Source organism: Schistocerca cancellata, chromosome 9 (genome assembly GCF_023864275.1).
Source record: "Schistocerca cancellata isolate TAMUIC-IGC-003103 chromosome 9, iqSchCanc2.1, whole genome shotgun sequence".
Lineage (NCBI taxonomy): Eukaryota > Metazoa > Arthropoda > Insecta > Orthoptera > Acrididae > Schistocerca > Schistocerca cancellata.
This window is the reverse complement of record NC_064634.1, coordinates 248,494,850-248,515,682: the sequence shown is the minus strand read 5'-3', so window position 1 is coordinate 248,515,682 and position 20,833 is coordinate 248,494,850.

The window sequence follows — 20,833 nt, the reverse complement described above, 5'->3', positions numbered from 1 at the left end:
GGGTGAACTAGAACGTCACATAGCAACAGAACTGAAAGAAATATTCTAGGCATGCTCGCAAAAGTATGGGACGTATCTGAGCATCATCTGGAGTTTTGTGGTACGTCCATTAGAGGTCATACTGCACATTTGTGAAAGGTAAACGAAACTATTGATGCTAAAAGCATTTGCAGAAAATACCCTGGGGATGTACAAGTGGTCAACACAAATATAGAAACTCCACAAACACAACACATTACGGTGCCCAATACGACGTAGGAAAATCGTCACCGTTCGAAACAGCTTCCAGTCGCCTCGGTAGTGATAAATATAAGCCTCTTACAAATTTCAACGGAGTCTTATACCATTCTTCCACCAAAATAGTGGCAAGGTCAGGTAATGATGATGGAAGTGGATAGCGATCACGTTCTCCTCTCTCCAAAATAGCCCACCAACGCTAAATAATACTGAGACTTGGTAACTGTGGTAGCCACAGGAGATGCGGCAGTTCATCCTCGTGCGCACAAAACCAGTTATGTTGTGTGAACAGAGGCCCTATCCTCTTAGAACGCAGCATCACCATTGTGGTACAAACATTGTACCCTGGGAAGGATATAATCAGCCAAAATGGTCACATGATCCTTGGCATTAATGCAACCTCGCAGAGTAACTATGGCGACCTTGGCATACTAGCTACGATATGTTTGCCCAAATCATTACAGAACCCCCGCGTGGTTCACGCTTGGGACTTAAGCTGGAGGCTGAAGATGGAAACAGTGAGCAACAAGATTCATCCGATTAAATGCCTTTTTTCCATTACTGCATAGCCTTGGTTTTATGGCTTCGACAACAATTTTTTCTGTTAGGGAATTTGCATAAATGAAGAGTGGCTTTAGAATTGCAGCTTGTCCTGCAGTTGCCACCTTATGTAGCTCCATTTGAGTTGTTTTAGTGCTGACTGGGTTTGTGACAGCGACATTCAGCTCGGCAGTGACCTTGGCAGCTGTGGTCCTCTTATTTTTCGTGTCAATCCTGTTCCGTGCTCTTCCGTCACGATCACTCAACGCTGTCTTTCGTCCGTGTTGTGACTCGATGGATGATGTTTTTCCGCTTTCCCTGTGTACGGTATGAATCGTCGACACGGTGCACCTCGAAACACCAAATACCTCGGCTCCGTTGGCTACGAAAACACTCAACATACGATTACGAACAATTTGCCTACAGAACAGTGTTCATACCGCAACTGATAATTGTAAGGCGGTGACGACATTGCACAGGAGCCGTTGTTGCTTAAATACAGCAGTGCAGCCTACAGGCTTGGAACTTATCTGTATTTCTGACGGTGTTTCCATATTTCTGTCAAACCCCTGTACGTTAAGGCATTTAAAAATATATCTTTGTAAATTAGGAGGGTTCTTTAGAAAATGAAAACTTTGTAGTATGCAATAGTTAACACGCTTTGTGATTTTCTAACATGAAAGGAAAATTTTTAAATGTAATTAGTTTTTCTTCTTGTAGCATATCTAGTCCAATGACATTGTCATAAACAACAATTCCATTCAAAAACTATCTTTTGTTTCTAACACCAGTTAAACTATTATGTTCCTATGAACTGTCTTAAAGTAGCTATTAGTCAACAATTAACATTACCTAATGTATCTTTTGGCGCACAAATGTTTGACTCATCTTCTGTATGTGTTAAGTAGATTTGCTCCAGGCGGAATGACTAGTTGCTGCTGAGCTCTATTACCACGAAAGAGTCATCTGTTGGTTATCGGCGTCTGCTAGAAAATTGTTTTTTAGGTTTACTTTGGTCACATGTCAGGCACGGTCGTTCATCTGCAATGTAAGCAGTAGTCACGGTGTGCCTAAGATACACCTAATATAGGTAACACATTTAATTTAATTAAAAAGACAGCCATATAAGATTGTTGTCTAGGAGACCCCGAAAGACAGGTTCAGCCACCTAAATGGAAAGGTTTCTCTGACTACTGAGCACTATGACACCATCTTTTCTCGAAGTTTAGCAGCTGTATTTTTAGGTGTGTCTGACTGCAGTGTGTGTGTACTGTGTTATCATTTTTGTGTTGGACGATGATGAGAGAAGCGGGAGGATGAAACCCGGTGCTGGAACATAGTACACTCCTATCAAATACCACCAAGGAGGCCGCCGAACTGAAGGCACCCATCCGACGGACGGCTCACCATCAATGATGTCACATCACATAACGACATAAAACACTGTGGAGAGGTTTAAAATTTCTTTCAGGATCCTCTATACGCCGCCCTCCCACCCCGCCCCTCCCCTCTTTGCCGTAAAGGCAAATGGAAAGCAGCTAACAGTACGTGGCATGGCGAAGCGGTTAACCATACAACTGATGATCGCGCCCGACGTTGCTTAACTTATACACTCCTGGAAATGGAAAAAAGAACACATTGACACCGGTGTGTCAGACCCACCATACTTGCTCCGGACACTGCGAGAGGGCTGTACAAGCAATGATCACACGCACGGCACAGCGGACACACCAGTAACCGCGGTGTTGGCCGTCGAATGGCGCTAGCTGCGCAGCATTTGTGCACCGCCGCCGTCAGTGTCAGCCAGTTTGCCGTGGCCTACGGAGCTCCATCGCAGTCTTTAACACTGGTAGCATGCCGCGACAGCGTGGACGTGAACCGTATGTGCAGTTGACGGACTTTGAGCGAGGGCGTATAGTGGGCATGCGGGAGGCCGGGTGGACGTACCGCCGAATTGCTCAACACGTGGGGCGTGAGGTCTCCACAGTACATTGATGTTGTCGCCAGTGGTCGGCGGAAGGTGCACGTGCCCGTCGACCTGGGACCGGACCGCAGCGACGCACGGATGCACGCCAAGACCGTAGGATCCTACGCAGTGCCGTAGGGGACCGCACCGCCACTTCCCAGCAAATTAGGGACACTGTTGCTCCTGGGGTATCGGCGAGGACCATTCGCAACCGTCTCCATGAAGCTGGGCTACGGTCCCGCACACCGTTAGGCCGTCTTCCGCTCACGCCCCAACATCGTGCAGCCCGCCTCCAGTGGTGTCGCGACAGGCGTGAATGGAGGGATGAATGGAGACGTGTCGTCTTCAGCGATGAGAGTCGCTTCTGCCTTGGTGCCAATGATGGTCGTATGCGTGTTTGGCGCCGTGCAGGTGAGCGCCACAATCAGGACTGCATACGACCGAGGCACACAGGGCCAACACCCGGCATCATGGTGTGGGGAGCGATCTCCTACACTGGCCGTACACCACTGGTGATCGTCGAGGGGACACTGAATAGTGCACGGTACATCCAAACCGTCATCGAACCCATCGTTCTACCATTCCTAGACCGGCAAGGGAACTTGCTGTTCCAACAGGACAATGCACGTCCGCATGTATCCCGTGCCACCCAACGTGCTCTAGAAGGTGTAAGTCAACTACCCTGGCCAGCAAGATCTCCGGACCTGTCCCCCATTGAGCATGTTTGGGACTGGATGAAGTGTCGTCTCACGCGGTCTGCACGTCCAGCACGAACGCTGGTCCAACTGAGGCGCCAGGTGGAAATGGCATGGCAAGCCGTTCCACAGGACTACATCCAGCATCTCTACGATCGTCTCCATGGGAGAATAGCAGCCTGCATTGCTGCGAAATGTGGATATACACTGTACTAGTGCCGACATTGTGCATGCTCTGTTGCCTGTGTCTATGCGCCTGTGGTTCTGTCAGTGTGATCATGTGATGTATCTGACCCCAGGAATGTGTCAATAAAGTTTCCCCTTCCTGGGACAATGAATTCACGGTGTTCTTATTTCAATTTCCAGGAGTGTATATTGTAACGGGAAGCGGTGTATATAACGAGGCAAGGCCGTTGGCTGTTTCCGTTAATTAATCACCCAACACCTCGAATCGGTAGTATACGGAATGAACCCGAACTCCTCCGACGAAATATCGGAGGTAGATGAGGCTTATTATCTGAGCAATCCGTGGTCCCCGGAGGCTCGTTGCAGAGTAATTGAATCTTTTTACAATTCCGCTCCTTAGTCGGTAGAAACGGAACCGTTATTCGATCACTTTGTAGTCCGTTTGTCTGTCTTTTCTGTCCAACTGTTAAGAACCCTTGTCCTCAGAAATGGGTAGACTTATTTGTTTGAAATTTATGTCACATGCTAAGGTCTATGTCGACAGTATAACAACTAAGCTTGTAAGCCAATGCAGTCCAAATATACGGCCATTCGTGTCATGTTTAAATACTTGCAAACTCACTCTTCAAAACCTTTGGGCTACTTCCCGTTGACATAGAGTCATGAAATTCGGAAATAAGCAGGATTTCGCAATATTAGTAAAGGAAAAAATCCGAACATAGTTAATTTATATCAGATACTTTGTTTGCCATTTGTTATCCGTCTGTCTGTGTGTCCGATTGTTATGAACCCTTTTTCTCAGGAATGGAAGGACGTATCAAGTTGAAATTTACGTCACATATTAATGCAATCAAAAGATACAACCATTTACGTCACATATTTTGATACTCGGAAACTCACTTATCAAACCCGACAGGGTGCTTCCCGTTGACATAGAATTATAAATTTGGCAAGCGGGTGGACTTCACACTACAAGTGAGGGAAAAGATCCGAAAATTGTTCATTTGTAATTACACGACTTTTCTTGTTATTTGTTTTGCGATTGTTTGTCTGCTCATCAGCTAAGGCCCCTTTTTCACACGAACTGCAACAGCAAATGCATAATAGACATAAAATTTAAAATTAATTCACTATCGGAAGTTTTGGAATTTCCGGGGACTGATATTTGCAGTATCGATGTCGACAACAGGCAAAAGTACTCGAGATTCTCGATTGCTGGAGATGGACGAATCATCTGTGTACATAATAAAGTTTATACGAATCTCTCGGAGAGCGAGTCCTTCTCGCACGTGGCCAGTTTCTTTTACTTTGATCCCTGTTTATCTTTCTGTATTTGCTGAACTGGAAATCTGTGCGCAACATTACAACTGTCGATATTGTGCGCCGTGTCTCTTGTCTGGGAGAAAACTTGCTGCATTCACTCACGGTATTGCTGTTACCAACGGTCACATTCACTATATTCTTTACCCTGAAGCTTGCATTAGCTACTATTCGGTTCTGTCTCGGATTTGTCTTTCCGGTAGTGTCAGTTGTACGGTAACAGTGATATACAGCTGTGTGGGAAGGTTTACTGAAAACGGATTGGACGATAAGTACTTCGTGAATGGGTTCACCGCATGCAGTGGAAGAGCAGCACGACGTCCCTATGCTGAGATGTTCCCGGGGCCACAGCAAACACAACACAATACTTATGAAGCGGAGGTTTATTGCATTACTCTGTATTTTACATTGTATTTTTGGTGGCTGCATATTACTGGCTTTTTGACTGCTGTAAGATAAATAAAGGTACGTCTACATGAATAATCTGCAATTCATAAATAAGTGCCTGGCAGAGGATTCATCCATCCACCTTCAAGCTATTTCTCTACCGGTCCACTCTCGAACGGCGCGGGGGAAAAACGACCAGTTAGCGGTAAATCTTTCTGCGCGAGCTCTGATTCCTCGCATTTTATTATGATAATCTTTTCTCCATATGTATGCATGCACCAACGTCTTTGTTTTATAGGTTGCCATCCCAATTCACGTATCATGCCCATGGCACTTTCTCCCCCATTTCGCGACAGTGCAAAACGTGTTGACTTCTTTGAACTTTTACGTTATCGTCCGTTAGTTCATCTGATGTGCGTCCCACACCGCACAGCAATACCCCGGAAGAGGACGTACAAGCATAGTGTAAGCAATCTCTTTAGTAGATCTGTTGCATTTTCTAAGTGCTCTGCCAGTAAGTCGCATTCTTTGGTTTTCTTTCCCCACAATATTATCTATGTAATCGTTCCAATATAAGTTATTCGTGACTGTAATCCCAAATTATTTCGTTGAAAAAAATGTTCAAATGTGTGTGAAATCTTATGGGACTTAACTGCTAAGGTCATCAGTCACTAAGCATACAGACTACTTAACTTAAATTTTCCTAAGGACAAACACACACACCCATGCCCGAGGGAGGACTCGAACCTCCGCCGGGACCAGCCGCACAGTCCATGATATTTCGTTGAATTTACAGCCTTAAAATCTATACGATCAATCTTTTAATCGAAATTTGGAGGATTTCTTTTAGTATTCATGAGGATGACTTCATACTGCTCATTATTTAGAGTCATTTGCCACTCTTCTAACCACACTGATATCTTGTCTAAATCATTTTGCATTTGGTTTTGATTATCTGATAACTTCACAAGACAGTAAATGACGACATCATCTGCAAACAATGTAGCAGGACTGCTCAGATAGTATCCTATGTCGTTTATGTAGATCACGAATAGCAGAGGGCCATTTAATGATTTGTTAGTGAACGTCAGATATTACTATTTTTTACTAGACGACTTTCAGTTATTTACTACTAACTGCGATCTTTTGGGCAGGAACTCACGAATCCAGTCGCACAACTGAGGCGATACTCCATAGGTACGAAATCTGATTACGAGATGTTTGCGAGGAACAGTGTTAAAAGCCTTCTGTAAATCTAAAAATATAGAATCAAATTGAGGTATAAGCTATTAAGTCAAAATTATATTGTTACTCTGTAATGAGGCACTGAAGAATATGGGTACTTAAAAAAAAAACGCTGAACAGCCTCCGACATTTTGTCGCTCTGCGAACGACACTAGTTAACCAAGACAGCTACGCCTCTGGATTGTACAAATGATCGTCACCGAAGATTTGTATTTACACTTATTGCGCTGCTTGACATTCATTTTCTTGTAAATTTTCCGAGCTTCTAACATGTCAGGACAAGTTAACTACTTGTCCTGGGTGATATGATACAATAAAGTCGGAAAGCGCTTAAAAGGGATGCCCATTATGTCCTGTGTAACCATCCTAATAGCGTGTGATTCACCTCTCCATCCTCAGAGCTAATAACCCATGATTTATAGCATACCACAACACGATACCATTAAATATGTGTAATCACTACGCATATGATGCCTTTTACACAAACATAAACTGCTCAAAGTTCAGTCCACTCTTTTGACCTGCATGGTTTGTGTTCTTTTTAACCGAAAACCTATTCCTAAACACTCTTTTGACCCCAGGGAATTAGGTAAAATGGAAATCCGCTTGTTCAGCATAGTTCAATAAAGGTCATGGTGTGCAGCCATGAATTTGACAATGCGGCTTGTGTAAACTGTTCAAGCTGTCAACGTGCTTCTAAAGGGCCAATTCTCGGTTAGAATATACACTTATCTGTATTACTAAGCAACTATCGCAGGACCCGTTTCCGTTGCGCATTGCCTATCTAACCGCTGTCAGGGGCAACAAAAGTATGACTTTCAAAATTTCGCGTAATTGTTGACCGAATACGAGAATTTAAAACCTTGTTACAATCTACTCATTAAGTTGTATAATCTTATATCAAAATTTAACACCACAAGACAAGTATTCCTGTTAGAAAGAGCGTGTTTTCTGGCAGCGTAGATGACCTCGCGCAAATACTCGGATTTTATTCATCCATGTTTGAGAATGAGAGCGACTTCCAACAAGCTTTAAGCATAATTTGTAATTTTTCATGAAACTTTATCTCGCTGACACCTCTCACAAAATTATGAAGGAAAACAGTGCTTTATCGCTTACAACGTTTACGCTGGTCATGCAGTAAACTTCAGCATCAGAAATGAAGTTTTAGTTTATCACTCCTTTACTACGTAATCTATTCTCAGTATACTTTGCAGGCAGTATAAACATTTATCACTATTTATCACTTAAAGTTCCTGCAAGATTACATCATTCTACGACACATAGTACAAGAGACATGACGTCACAGGCATTTAGATGCGTAAAAGCCTAGCTTTTGCTTAAACTGGTGCGCAGTAAAGCTTAACTTTGACACCAGTCATGGCATTTTAAGTTACTGCTTATTTACTACTAACTCTACTCGCAACGCACTTCCCATGCAATATCTACATATGTTAATAGATGTGTCTGCTAATTATATCATTGTACGACTCATAGTTCATGAGATATTATATCGTAAACATGGAGATGCGTGAAAAACTTGCGCAAATACCCGACTACATTCATCCAGTGTCTCATAATGAGAGTAATTAGCGAATACAACAGACTTCAAACATTTTCTAAACTGTCAAATATTTAAGACATTAACTCATTTGTAAATTAATCCTACGTTTGAAAGTGTTTGACTCATAGGAGCTCGATTCTTTTTAAGGAATCGGGGTTTACTTTTGCCACTAATCGAGAAGTTGTCTGCCAACTTGACATGTACCACAGTGACGACTTTCAGTCATTCAGCGACTGACGTAAGACACAAAACATTGACTATCTGCCAAGTAATATTCGGCGGCGATGAACAAGATGAGAAGATGATGGCAGATACCTACAAAGTAAGTTTTTACTATCAGCGCTGCCACTCGGCGCTTTCATTAAGTTTCGTTCTCACGTCAATCCATTGTGCGTCCCACTCGCTTCAACACATACGTTGCCCAGATCATTATTTGTCTACCCCTGCGATACACGGCAGTAGTCCTAACCTATCCTCGCACAATATGTTGCCACAGTTTGGTGAGTTTTTTCCTTGATTCCTAATGCTGCTCGCATGCAGATTTAGTTTGTTATTAATGTCGTAGTTTTACAGCTTTAACTTACAGGTTTTCACTTGCCGTTTCTGGCTTTCCTGTGTCATTACTTGACGACTGCGGATTTAGCTTTATTGCTGTAATATTTGTGGCTTTAAAAATATGACTAACGCAGTCTCCGCTGTTGAAGGCAAGTGAATCACTTTACTTCTCGGCTTTACTTTAGCTATCCTAGTAATCGGTACTAGATAGGTTTACGAATAAACTCTTATACGTATAATAAGATCGTTACAAATAATCTGAAGATGCACTAACTGCACGAAACGTATCATTATTAATGAAACACTTGCAACAGAGACTGTTTTATATTTTTGGAAAGTTGAACCACAACTGTTGCTGCACCAGGCCAAAATGGAGTACTGTCTATATAAAAATTATTTATCTAATGCTTATTTAGCCTGACCAGATTAGGGCCTTAAGGCCTTCTTTTACAGCTGACCAAGGAAAAAAATATTACATAACAACCACAATAACGATAATTTGCATTATTAATAAAATTAATAATTTGTAATAATAATAGTAACACTAATAATAATAATAAATAATGGAGGATTAAACATGATATTGATTACTTATTACATAACAATCTCGGTAATAATATTTTGCGTTATTAATAGAAAGTAGTAACTGACAATGATGATAATAATAATAACAATACTAATAACAGTAACACGAATGAACAAAATTATGGTATTCAGGAAAATGCACTGTCTTTTCGAGAAGAATTTGGAGAACCTTGTCGAAACTCACAGTACACGACCGTTTTCACGCGATCAACTTGGCTCTTTAAGGAACAAGAGTAAAAGCGCCCCAGCATCGTGGTGCTCGAAGAAGGTGGGCAGAGATTCCCCTGAAACGGAACTTAGATGAAAAACTGTTGGATTCCCTTCACCGATGACAAGGGAATATGACTGACGACTGACGACCGCGTAGAAAAAATGTGAAGTCAGCCAGAAACCTATGCACGTCACAGACACGCAGTCCTACAGATTCAGTAGGGAGCCAAGTTAACTCTGCTGTCTTTAGGTCAATACGACGAGAAAAGGATTTTCTTGTTTAATAATGTTTCTATGTATATTCAAACGCTAACGCTCGAAACTTAATGACTTTGTTTTTCTATACGTTCCACATAGCTTAAGGCTGAAATTTTATCAGCATCTACATCTATAGCTACATATACATAGGTACCCTGCACACCACACTTAAGTGCCTGGCAGAGGGTCCATCGAACTACCTTCACAATATTTCTCTGTTATTCCACTCTCGAACAGTCCATGGAAAAGACGAACACCTATATCTTTCCATGCGAGCTCTGGTTTGCCTTATTTTATTAAGGTGATCGTTTCTCCCTATGTAGGTCTACATAAAAAAAAGGTTGGTGACTGAAATTTGTGAAAAGATTCAGCAGCAACGAAAAACGCCTTTGTTTTAATGCTGTCTATCCCAATTACTGTATCACATCAGTGACACACTCTCCCGTATTTCGCAATGATATAAAACGTGCTGCTCTTCTATGAACTTTCTCGATGTACTCCGTTAATCCTATCTGATAAAAAATCCAGACCGTACAGCAGTACTCCAAAAGAGGACAGACGATCATAGTGTAGGTAGTCTTTTTGGTAGATCTGTTGCATCTTCTAACTGTTGTGCCAATAAAACGCAGCCTTTGGTTTGCTTTCCCCACAACATTCTATATGTGTTCTTTCCAATTTAAGTTCTTCGTAATCCTAATTCCTAGGTATTTTGTTGAATTTACGGCCTTTAGATTAGACTGATTTATCGTGTAACCGATGTTTAACAGAGCCCTTTTAGCACTCATGTGGATGACCTCATACTTTTCGTTATTTAGGTTCAACTGCCAATTTTCGCAGTATGTAGATGTCTTTTATAAATCATCTCGCAATTTGTTTTGGCCTTCTGATGATTTCACTACAAGATAAATGACAGAATCATCACAAACAACCCAAGACGGCTGTTCAGATTGTCTCCTAAATTATTTATATAGATAAGGAACAGCAGAGGGCCTATAAAAGTACCTTGGTGAATGCCAGAAATCACTTCTGGTTTATCCGATGACTTTCCGTCAACTACTACGAACTGTGACCTCTCTGGCAGTACATTACGAATACAGTCACAAAACTGAGGCGATATTCGATTAACACACAATTTCACTTAAAGTTACTTGTCTTTTACAGTGTCAAAAGCCTTCTGGATATCTAGGAATACGGAATAAATTTGAAATCCCTTGTCAGTAGCACTCAACACTAAGAGCTAGTTGTTTTTCACAGAAAAAATATTTTCTAAATTCTTGTTGACCGTGTGTCAATAGACCGTTCTCTTCGTGGTAATTCATTAATATTCGAACACAATATATATTCCAAAATCCTGCTGCATATCGACGTTAATGGTAAAGACCTGTAATTCAGTGGATTACTCCTACAACCTTTCTTGAATATTGGTGTGACCTGCGAAACTTTCCAGTCTTTGGGTACGGATCTTTCGTCAAACGAGAATTTGTATATGATTGTTAAGTATGAAACTATTGCATCAGCATATTCTGAAGGAAACTAATTGGTACACAGTCTGGACCGGAAGACGTGCTTTTATTAAATGACTTAAGTTGCTTTACTACTGCCGGCCACGGTGGCCGTGCGGTTCTAGGCGCTGCAGTCCGGAACCGCGGGACTGCTACGGCGCAGGTTCGAATCCTGCCTCGGGCATGGATGTGTGTGATGTCCTTAGGTTAGTTAGGTTTAAGTAGTTCTGAGTTCTAGGGGACTGATGACCTAAGATGTTAAGTCCCATAGTGCTCAGAGCCATTTGAACCATTTTAGCTTTACTACTCCGAGGATATCTACTTCTAAGTTACTCATGCTGGCAGCTGTTCTTGATCCAAATTCTGGAATATTTACTCCATCTTCTCTGGTGAACGAATTTCAGTAACTCTGATTTAGGAGCACGGTCATCGATGTTACTTCCATTGCTATTGCGCAGAGAAGGCAGTGATTGTGTCTTGCCGCTAGCATACTTTACATAAGATCAGAATCTCTTTGGATTTTCTTCTAGGCTTCGAGACAAAGTTTCGTTCTGTGAAACTGCTATAAACATCTCGCGTTGAAGTCCGCGCTTAATTTCGAGTAATTTGTTACCCTTATGCCCCTTGTGTCTCTGTGTCCCGGTAACAACTTGCATGCAAGATGGTCAAAAATATGGAAACCCCAAGTACAGACATTACCTTGCCCCATACGGTGTAGGAAAACGGCTAGTTTTAAAAACAGTTTCCGGTCATCTCGGAATGGATAAATACTGTCTCCTTATGGTTCTCAAGGAAATCTTATTGAAAAATAGTGGCAAGTTTAGGTAACGATGATGGAGGTGGATAGCGACACACTACCTTCTGTCGTAAGTAGACAGTAGTATTGACATCTGGTGACTGGTGTTCACGGGAGATGGGATGGTTCGTCTTCACGCACACGAAACCAGTGCTGGGTGGGGCGAGCTGTGTGAACAGGGGCCCAGTCATCTTGGAACACAGCATCACTGTTGGGAAACAAACGTTGTACCATGGGAAGGACCTAATCAGACAAACCGGTTACAGTAATGCGACTTTGTAGATTAACCATTGCACCCACGGAATACCACGATATGACTGCTCAAATCATTACCAAACCCCACCTTATGTAAGTCTGCAGGCTTTCGTGGCCGTTGTCACTGAAGTTAAAATATTCTGGGTTATTAGGCCGCGTCATGTTTCTTCTAAAATGTTCGACGTTCCCCCTTTATAAGTGGACGCGACACTCGTCTCTGACAGTGTTCTAGCAGTAGTGGACACCAATAGATTCCGAGGAAGATCCCAGCAGAGGGGTCGAAACGTCGAACATTTTAGAAGAAACATGACACGCCCTAATAACCCGGAAGATTTTAACTTCAAATCCCACCTTGTTTCACTTGGGACGTAAACTCGGCCAGCAGTTGGAAACTGTGTAAACAAGACTCATCCAACCAAATGACATACTACCATTGCTCTGTAGTCTAGGTCTGCGTCTACGTGATTACTCTGCTATTCACAATAAAGTGTCTGGCAGAGGGTTAAAAAAAAATGGTTCAAATGGCTCTGAGCACTATGGGACTTAACAGCTACGGTCATCAGTCCCCTAGAACTTAGAACTACTTAAACCTAACTAACCTAAGGACAGCACACAACACCCAGTCATCACGAGGCAGAGAAAATCCCTGACCCCGCCGGGAGCAGAGGGTTCAATGAACCACCTTCAAGCTGTCTCTCTACCGTTCCACTCTCGAACGGCGAGAGGGAATAACGGGCACTAACAATTTTCTGTGCGAACCCTGATTTCTCTTATTTTATCGCGATGATTATTTCTCCTTATGTAGTTGAATGCCAGCAGAATGTTTTCTCAATCGAAGTATAAAATTGGTGATTGAAATTTCATGAGAAGATCCCGTCGCAACGAAAAACGCCTTTCTTTTAATGATTGTCACTGCAAATGATTCAGATGGCTCTAAGCACTATGAGACTTAACATCTGAGGTCATCAGTCCCCTAGACTTAGAACTACTTAAACCTAACTAACCTAAGGACATCACACACCTCCATGCCCGAGGCGGGATTCTAACCTGCGACCGCAGCTGCAGCGCGGTTCCGAACTGAAGCACCTAGAACCGCTCGGTCACAGTGGCCGGCTGACTCTGTAATTAACGTATCATATCTGTGGCACTATCTCCCCTACTTCGCGATAATATAAAACGAGGTGCCCTTCTTTGTACTTTTCTCGATGTCATCCATTACTCGCATCTGATGCGGATCCCACACCGCACAGCAATACTCCAGAATAGGGTGGACAATCGTGGTGTAAGCAGTCTCTTTAGTAGACCTGTTGCACCTTCTAAGTGTTCTGCCAATGAATCGCAATCTTTGGTTAGCTCTACCCACAACATTATCTACATGATCGTTACAATTTAGGGTATTTTTAATTGTAATCCCTAGGTATTTAGTTGAATTTACAGTCGTTAATATAGACCAGGAACATTAGAGGGCCTATAAAACTTCTGAGAGGAACCTGACTGATATACAATCTGGACCGAAGCCTTGCTTTTATTAAATGATTTAAGCTGCTTCGCGACACCGAGGATATCTGTTTCTATGTTTCTCATCTTGGCAGTATTTCTTAATTGGAATTCAGGAATATTTGCTACGTCTACTTTGGTAAGGAGTTTCGGAAAGTCGTGTGTAATAGCTCTGCTTTAGTGACACTGTCACCAGTGAGTTCACCGTTGTTATCGCGCATTGAAGGTATGGATTGCGTCTTGCCACTGGTGTGCTTTATTTATGACCAGTATCTCTTTGGGTTTTCTGCCAGATTTCGAGACCGAGTTTCATTGTGGAAATTATTGAAAGCATCTCACATTTAAGTACGCACTATATTTCGAACTTCTGAAAAATTTCCCAGTCTTGGAGATTTTGCGGTCTTTTAAATTTGGCATTCTTTTTTCACTGCTTCTGCAACAACGATCTGAACCGTTTTGTGTACCATGAGGGATCAGTACCATCACTTATTAATTTATATGACATATATTTCTCAATTGCTGTCGATACTGTCTCTTTGAAATCATTTCACAACTTTTCTACGCTTACATGATCGGATCGGAAGGAGTGCAGACTGTCTCTTAAAAAGGTGTTAAGAACACTTTTATCAGCTTTTTTAAATAGATTACTTTGCGTTTCTTTTTGATGGTTGTAGGAGTTACGGTATTCAGCGTAGCAGCTACTGCTTTGTGGTCGCTAAGCCCTGTATTCGTCACGAAACTCAATATTTGTCCAGGATTACTTGTTGCTAAGAGGTCAAGTATGCTTTCGCAACCATTTACGCTTCGAGTGGGCTCATGAACTAATTGTTCAAAATAATTTTCTGAGAAAGCATTCAGTACAATTTTGGATTACGTTTTACGCCTAACACCGGCTTTAAATGCATAATTTTTCCAGCATATCGGGGGTAGATTAAAGTCACGACCGACTATAAATGTGTGGGTGGGGTACCAATTTGAAATGAGACTCAAGTTTTCTTTGAACTGTTCAGCATCTGTATCTTCTGAGTGGAGGGGGGGGGGGGGGGAGGTCGGTAAAACGACCCCATTAATAGCTTTGTCCTACTGTCAAGTATAACCTGTACCCATACTATTTTGCAGGAACTATCTACTTCAATTTCACTACAAGGCGAACTACTTCTGACAGCAATAAATACTTCGCCACCAATTGCCTTTAATCTATCTTTTCTGAACGCTGTTAGGGGAGCTTATTTCCGGCTTTAGCCAACTTTCTGTACTTATAACTATTTGAGCTTCAGTGCTTTCTATTAGGGCTTGGAGCTCTGGTTCTTACCCAACACAGCTACGACAATTTACAGCTACAATACCGATCGTTTCTATAACTACCTTACTGTGTTTTACCTGCCCCCTTTTAGACGGACGCTCTTTTTGTGGTTCCCTGAGGCCCTATAACCTAAAAAACCGCCCAGTCGCTTTCAGTCCAGGTTTAATGGTTTTGCCACCACGTTTCCTGCTATGGTCATTTGCATCGTCGATGAGTGGTTTTGGAATTCCAGTTTGCTCTGCAATTTCCTGCGTATGGAGCTCCTTTCGTATGGTTTTGGTGCTGACTTCATTAGCAAGTGGAACATTCAATTCTACAGTGACTTTTGCAGCTGTCTTCCTCTTAGTTTTTGTCACAATCCCGTACAAAGACCGTCTATCAAGACCACTCGACACAAACTGTCGTCCGCATTTCACGTATCGGATGATAATTTTCCACTTTCCCTCTATACGGTACACTTCTTCGAGGCGGTGCCTCTTGAAACAACAGACACTTCGGCTACCCCGGTTACGGAAGTATTGACCCATTGTGAGCACCAACAATTTTCCCTCGTTCCAGTTCAGTCAGCTCCGACGTAATGCATTCAAAACTACAAAGAACACTGTTCTGAAGACGACTGGCGCTTGCAACGTATCCAGGACATTGCATAGGATCTGTTCGTGGTCAGATACGAGAGCGCATTCTGCAGGCTTGGCAAGCATCTGCATTTATGTTAAATCACGCATTTCTCGTGGTGTTCCCATATTTTTAGCCAACCCTTGTGTAAATACAGGTAGTAAAATTTTATTTCTATGTAGCTGAGATACATGCATTGTCTTTGTTTTTTTTTGACAATACAGGTCTTTCCTTGCTTATTATTGAATTGTGGGGAGTTACACAACAAGACAGATCACTCATTACATTCAAATTATCAAAACATTATCTCTGCTAGTAATATTTCATCAAATGGTTATTGCGGACGCAGTTCGTGTGTCTGATGTCGTACTTTTTTGTGTATTTTGTGACAAAACGACTTCTTTCTGACTAGCAGTTGGGAGCATTACTCAATGAATCTGACAGTCAAGAGAATATTTTTGGAGAAAAAAATTACAACAATGACGTCAACATTCCTCCCAGATCTGAATGAAAACAGATTTTCAACAGTGATACCTCGTATGGTGACCTGCGATGCTGGGGCTGCTAGTATTTCGAAGAATAAAGTGAAGCTTAAAGGCACTGGTTCGCAGACCGTTACTGACGGTCCTTGTGTACTTCTTGGTGGTATTTTGAATTTTATCATCGCAAAAATGCTAATTTCAGTCAAGGTTCTGGATAGCTTACAGTGGCTATTATTCGCTGTAGTGTTATTGAAAGTCAAAAGATAAAAATATCACGATGTGTAAATCAGAATCTGTCCCACAAACTGGAATAGCATGCACTGTAAATGTTATAACACTGACTCCTGGCAGTAGTAGTAATAACAGCTATAGTCCTCTGTAGATCACATTTGCAAGGCTACTGGACATGTCCTGTTATTACAATGTAAGAACAACAGAAAGAGCGTAATTCATATTCAGAGGCCTTTACGTAGTTACAAATGCAATTTGACAAGGATGGTACAGGTAGTTGGTCGTGGTCTTATAAAAGGAACCACCCCGGCATTTGACTGAAATAATCTAGAGAAACCATGGTAAACCTAAATTAGGATGTCCGGATGATAATTCGAGCTTCCAACCTCCAGAATACAAGGCTAGTCTGATTAAACAGTGCTGCCTCTTTCGGTTTATCGCTTGTGTACAATACTGTTTTATAAAGTTATTTAATGACGTGAAAGGCTAGTGCTACATTGTTCTTTCATTTCTCACTCAAAGCCACTGCATACGTTAGATACATTACAATTATTGTTTCACAACGCAGTACTACACCACAGTATGAGCTGATGTCAGGATCATACCGACGATGCTTGGTTTCTGTTTTTGTGCCACAATTTCGCTTTTGCTCGCCTGAAAAACTGAGTCAGAATGCCTCTACATCGAGTGAGATGTTAACCTCAGAAAGAGGACAAGGTGTTAACACGACAGAATGTGTAGCTTTGCGAGCAAGTTTTTCCAGGGAAACAAAGAACGGAAAAATACAGTGTGAAAATGATGCGTGAAATAATATATATTTATTATCGTTGTTATAGTTGTTTTTATCCTTCAGTCTATTATACGTATTGCGCAAGAGGTACATTTTAACCACCTGCTTAAGGAAGTTTGTTTTAGCAAAATCTTTAATCTTCTTAGGTAATTTATTGCGCAGTTTTAGTCGTTCGTAGAAAATGTTGGTTTGAGTTTTATGTTTACTCTTTCTTGATTGATGTAAATTCAGTCTAGCTCTTCTGACAAGATCATGGGCAGAGATATTTGTGTAGTAATTATGGATGCTATTTTTTAGCCATTAAATTTCGGGCATGCGGTAGCGCAAATTTCGGCCACGTACCGTTCGGCCATCCTCATAGCGAGTCGCAAGACTGACGGCAAAGTGCCAGGCGCTCCATCGCGGCTGTACTGCGCATGCAGGTTCAAATGCTAGTCGGCGGCAAAGAACTACACTTACCTATGCTCCACCTGGGGTGAAAGTGTTCATTCGATAGGCTTATCGATGAATTTTCGCCTGCGGTAACACCATGACTACTTCTCTGCAATTTAGTTACACCAACAGCCGGATTCCTTGCCTCATCCAAATTAAAACCATTATCTCTATTTTTTAAATTGTTGGTTAATCTAATGTCTATGGCTTCTTTGAAAATAGAATCCCAAAAGGAAGAGGTGGATGCTGAAATCTTCACCTTACTTTAGTTCATCGAATGGGCCCTATCTACACAGTGATATGCCACAGCTGACTTTTCTGGCTGTAGTAAGCCGCTTATCTTCGGTACGAAATGTCAGCGGATCAAGTAATACTTGCGCCGCTGCATGTCCGAAATTTAACGGATTACTCATTACTCCGCTAGAAGTTAAAAATGAACATCAACTACTTCTTGGGGGAGGTGGCTTTATGGGTCCATAGTTTGGAAAAATTACGACATCAGAGAGCAAGACTATTGAGCTCCTTGAGTTTCTTACTAAAGTGTCGAAACCGGGGGATTATTCCAAACTTTGCAAGGTTGATTTACTTTGTCAAGAACGCTGCAGTAAACAGAATTTTACACAGGGCTGACTCTAATATTGTTAAACAAAGGCTTCGTTTTACTCGCCGGAAGTTGGACAGTGTTTTGTTTGCATTTGAAGATACCAGCAGATTTGTCTCCTGACTCATGGAACTGGATTGATGGCGCAACATGGGCTAAGTCCAATTGAGTTAACAGATTGCCAAGTTCAGCCGATTAGACTAGCCTCCTCAGGTGGACTCTGTTGTTCGACGTCCTGTTACAAATTTTACCTGCAAGGATCTGGACGAAGCTACATTTTCGCTCTTACGTAAAGGGCTAAATTTTGCCACCACTCCAAAGACCTTTCCGCTATCATCTTTCATCAGTGCCATTGAAGAAGCTGTCCGACCGCTATCACAGGATTCAGCTGAAGAAATCAGACGGGAAAGCTGTCGAGCAATTACGAAAAATCGTCCATAAAGAAGTAATATTTCCATGGAGGAGAGATTTAAGATATAGAGGTTGCGTGAGGGTACTGAGACAGTCGTCCTATCTAAAGATAAATGTAACGCTACTTTTCTGCTGGAAGTCACAAGGGAAAGGTATATAGCCTACTAACTTCTGGTGCGTAAGGAAGATTAACAAAGATCCTACCAACAAGGTGACAATAAGGTCTGCTGCCTTACTGAACGCTTCATCGCTCCCAAACGAGTAGTAGTAGTAGTAGTCATAGTAGTAGTAATATGGTATTCTCCCTTACGACAGGTCTTGTCATAGGTTAAGCCTCTTCCAGTTTTGTCTCTCCATAGCCAATCTTTTCATTTATGAATATTTGTCTCCTTTGATGTTGTCCAGCATTTGATATCTTCTTTTTCCTCTTCCCTATTTCCTTCCACCATTCCTTCTATTCCTTCCCTCAATAAACAGTCCCTCCTAAAACAAAGTCCAATCCAGTTCCGTTTTCTTTTTCTGATGACTTTCAGCATGTTTCTTTCTGCTCCAACTCTTCTTAATACTTCATTCCTTACTCGGTCTTCCCATTTCACTTTTTCCATTCTTCTCCATATCCACATCTGTACTGCCTACAGTCTCCTTTCATCTTGTGTGTGTGTGTGGTTTGAGGTTTTCTGGCGCTAAACAGCGTGGTCATCAGCGCCCAAACGCATAGAAACAGGAACACATGCGGTGAAGGGACGAAGACGGACAGCGAACAAGGCGAACGGCTAAAAGACACAGACCTGACGCAGTTCCAAATCCTCACATACAGAGGCAAAACAAGAGGAGACGAAACGCACTAAAAAAGGAAAGGAAACACAAGGAAAAGAGAACAGAAATCGAAGTGAAACAAGTAGGTAATCGTGACTGGCGGACCTCTTACCTAAACCCTGGGTGAGCCAGTCACCCAGCAGCACATTAAAATCGTCTCCCTAAAATCCGAGGCAACAAACTGGACAGGACACAAAACCGTAAGACCTTAACTACAGTCGTTGGGTCGTCTTGAAAAATAGAGGGCAAATCCGGTGGCAAGGAAACTACCGCCCTCTGGTCAGAGAATAAAAGACAGTCAAGTAAAATGTGGCGGACAGTAATCTGGACGCCACAAGCACTGCAGATTGGGGGTCCTCCCGCCGGAGTAAAAAACCATGCGTTAAGGGATTGTGCCTGATGCGGAGGCGAGTGAGGAGGACCTAATCCCGCCTGCAGGACTGGTAGGACGTACGCCATGGCCGCGTGGTGGCCTTGACCAGACGCAGCTTATTTTCACCGACTGCCAGCCACTCCTCTTCCCATTGACGCATAACACGAAAACGCAAAAGGGAGGTAACAGCATGGAGGGGGACGGCACATGCAACTACGTGAGGGAGGGAACATGCACCTTTGGCAGCCACATCCGCCAGTTCGTTTCCCCTAATACCCATGTGCCTTGGCACCCAGCAGAAAGAAACCTCCTTCCCCTGCCGTTGCAGGTGGAGTAGGGCATCGTGGATGTTCTGGACGACCGTATCCTCTGGGTACAAGTGTTGCATGGTCTGAAGGGCATTCAGGAAGTCAGAACAGATGAGAAATTTAAGACTGGGAACACATCTCACCTGCTCCAATGCCCGCAAGATCGCAAACAATTCGGCATCAAAGATGGTAAACGCCGCAGGAAGCCGTAACTTGACGACTCGATCAGGGATGCTTTCATCTTCCTTCCTCAATGTGCATGTCTCCGCACCATACAGTGCAACGCTCCAGATGTAACATTTGGCAAGGCTTTTCCTTAGATCTTTGTTTAGTGGCCACAAAGTAATTTCTGTTTCCTCTTGAATCCTATTTTCTGTTGAGTAGCACATATCATCCATTATTACACGTCACACGTAATTGAATTATTTACTTGCTCTATTTCCTCTCCCCCTATTTTCATATGGCATTTTCTCCCCTTTCCTCCAATTACCATGCTTCTCGTTTTCTTCTTGTCAATCTTCATTCCATGTTCTTCTAATTTTGTGTTTATATCATCTAACATGTGTTCCATATCTCTTGCACTCTCTGCCATCACAACCATATCGTCTGCAAATCTTATACACTCCACTCTCCGGTCCCCTATACAAACTCCTCTCCTTCCATCAAAACTTTC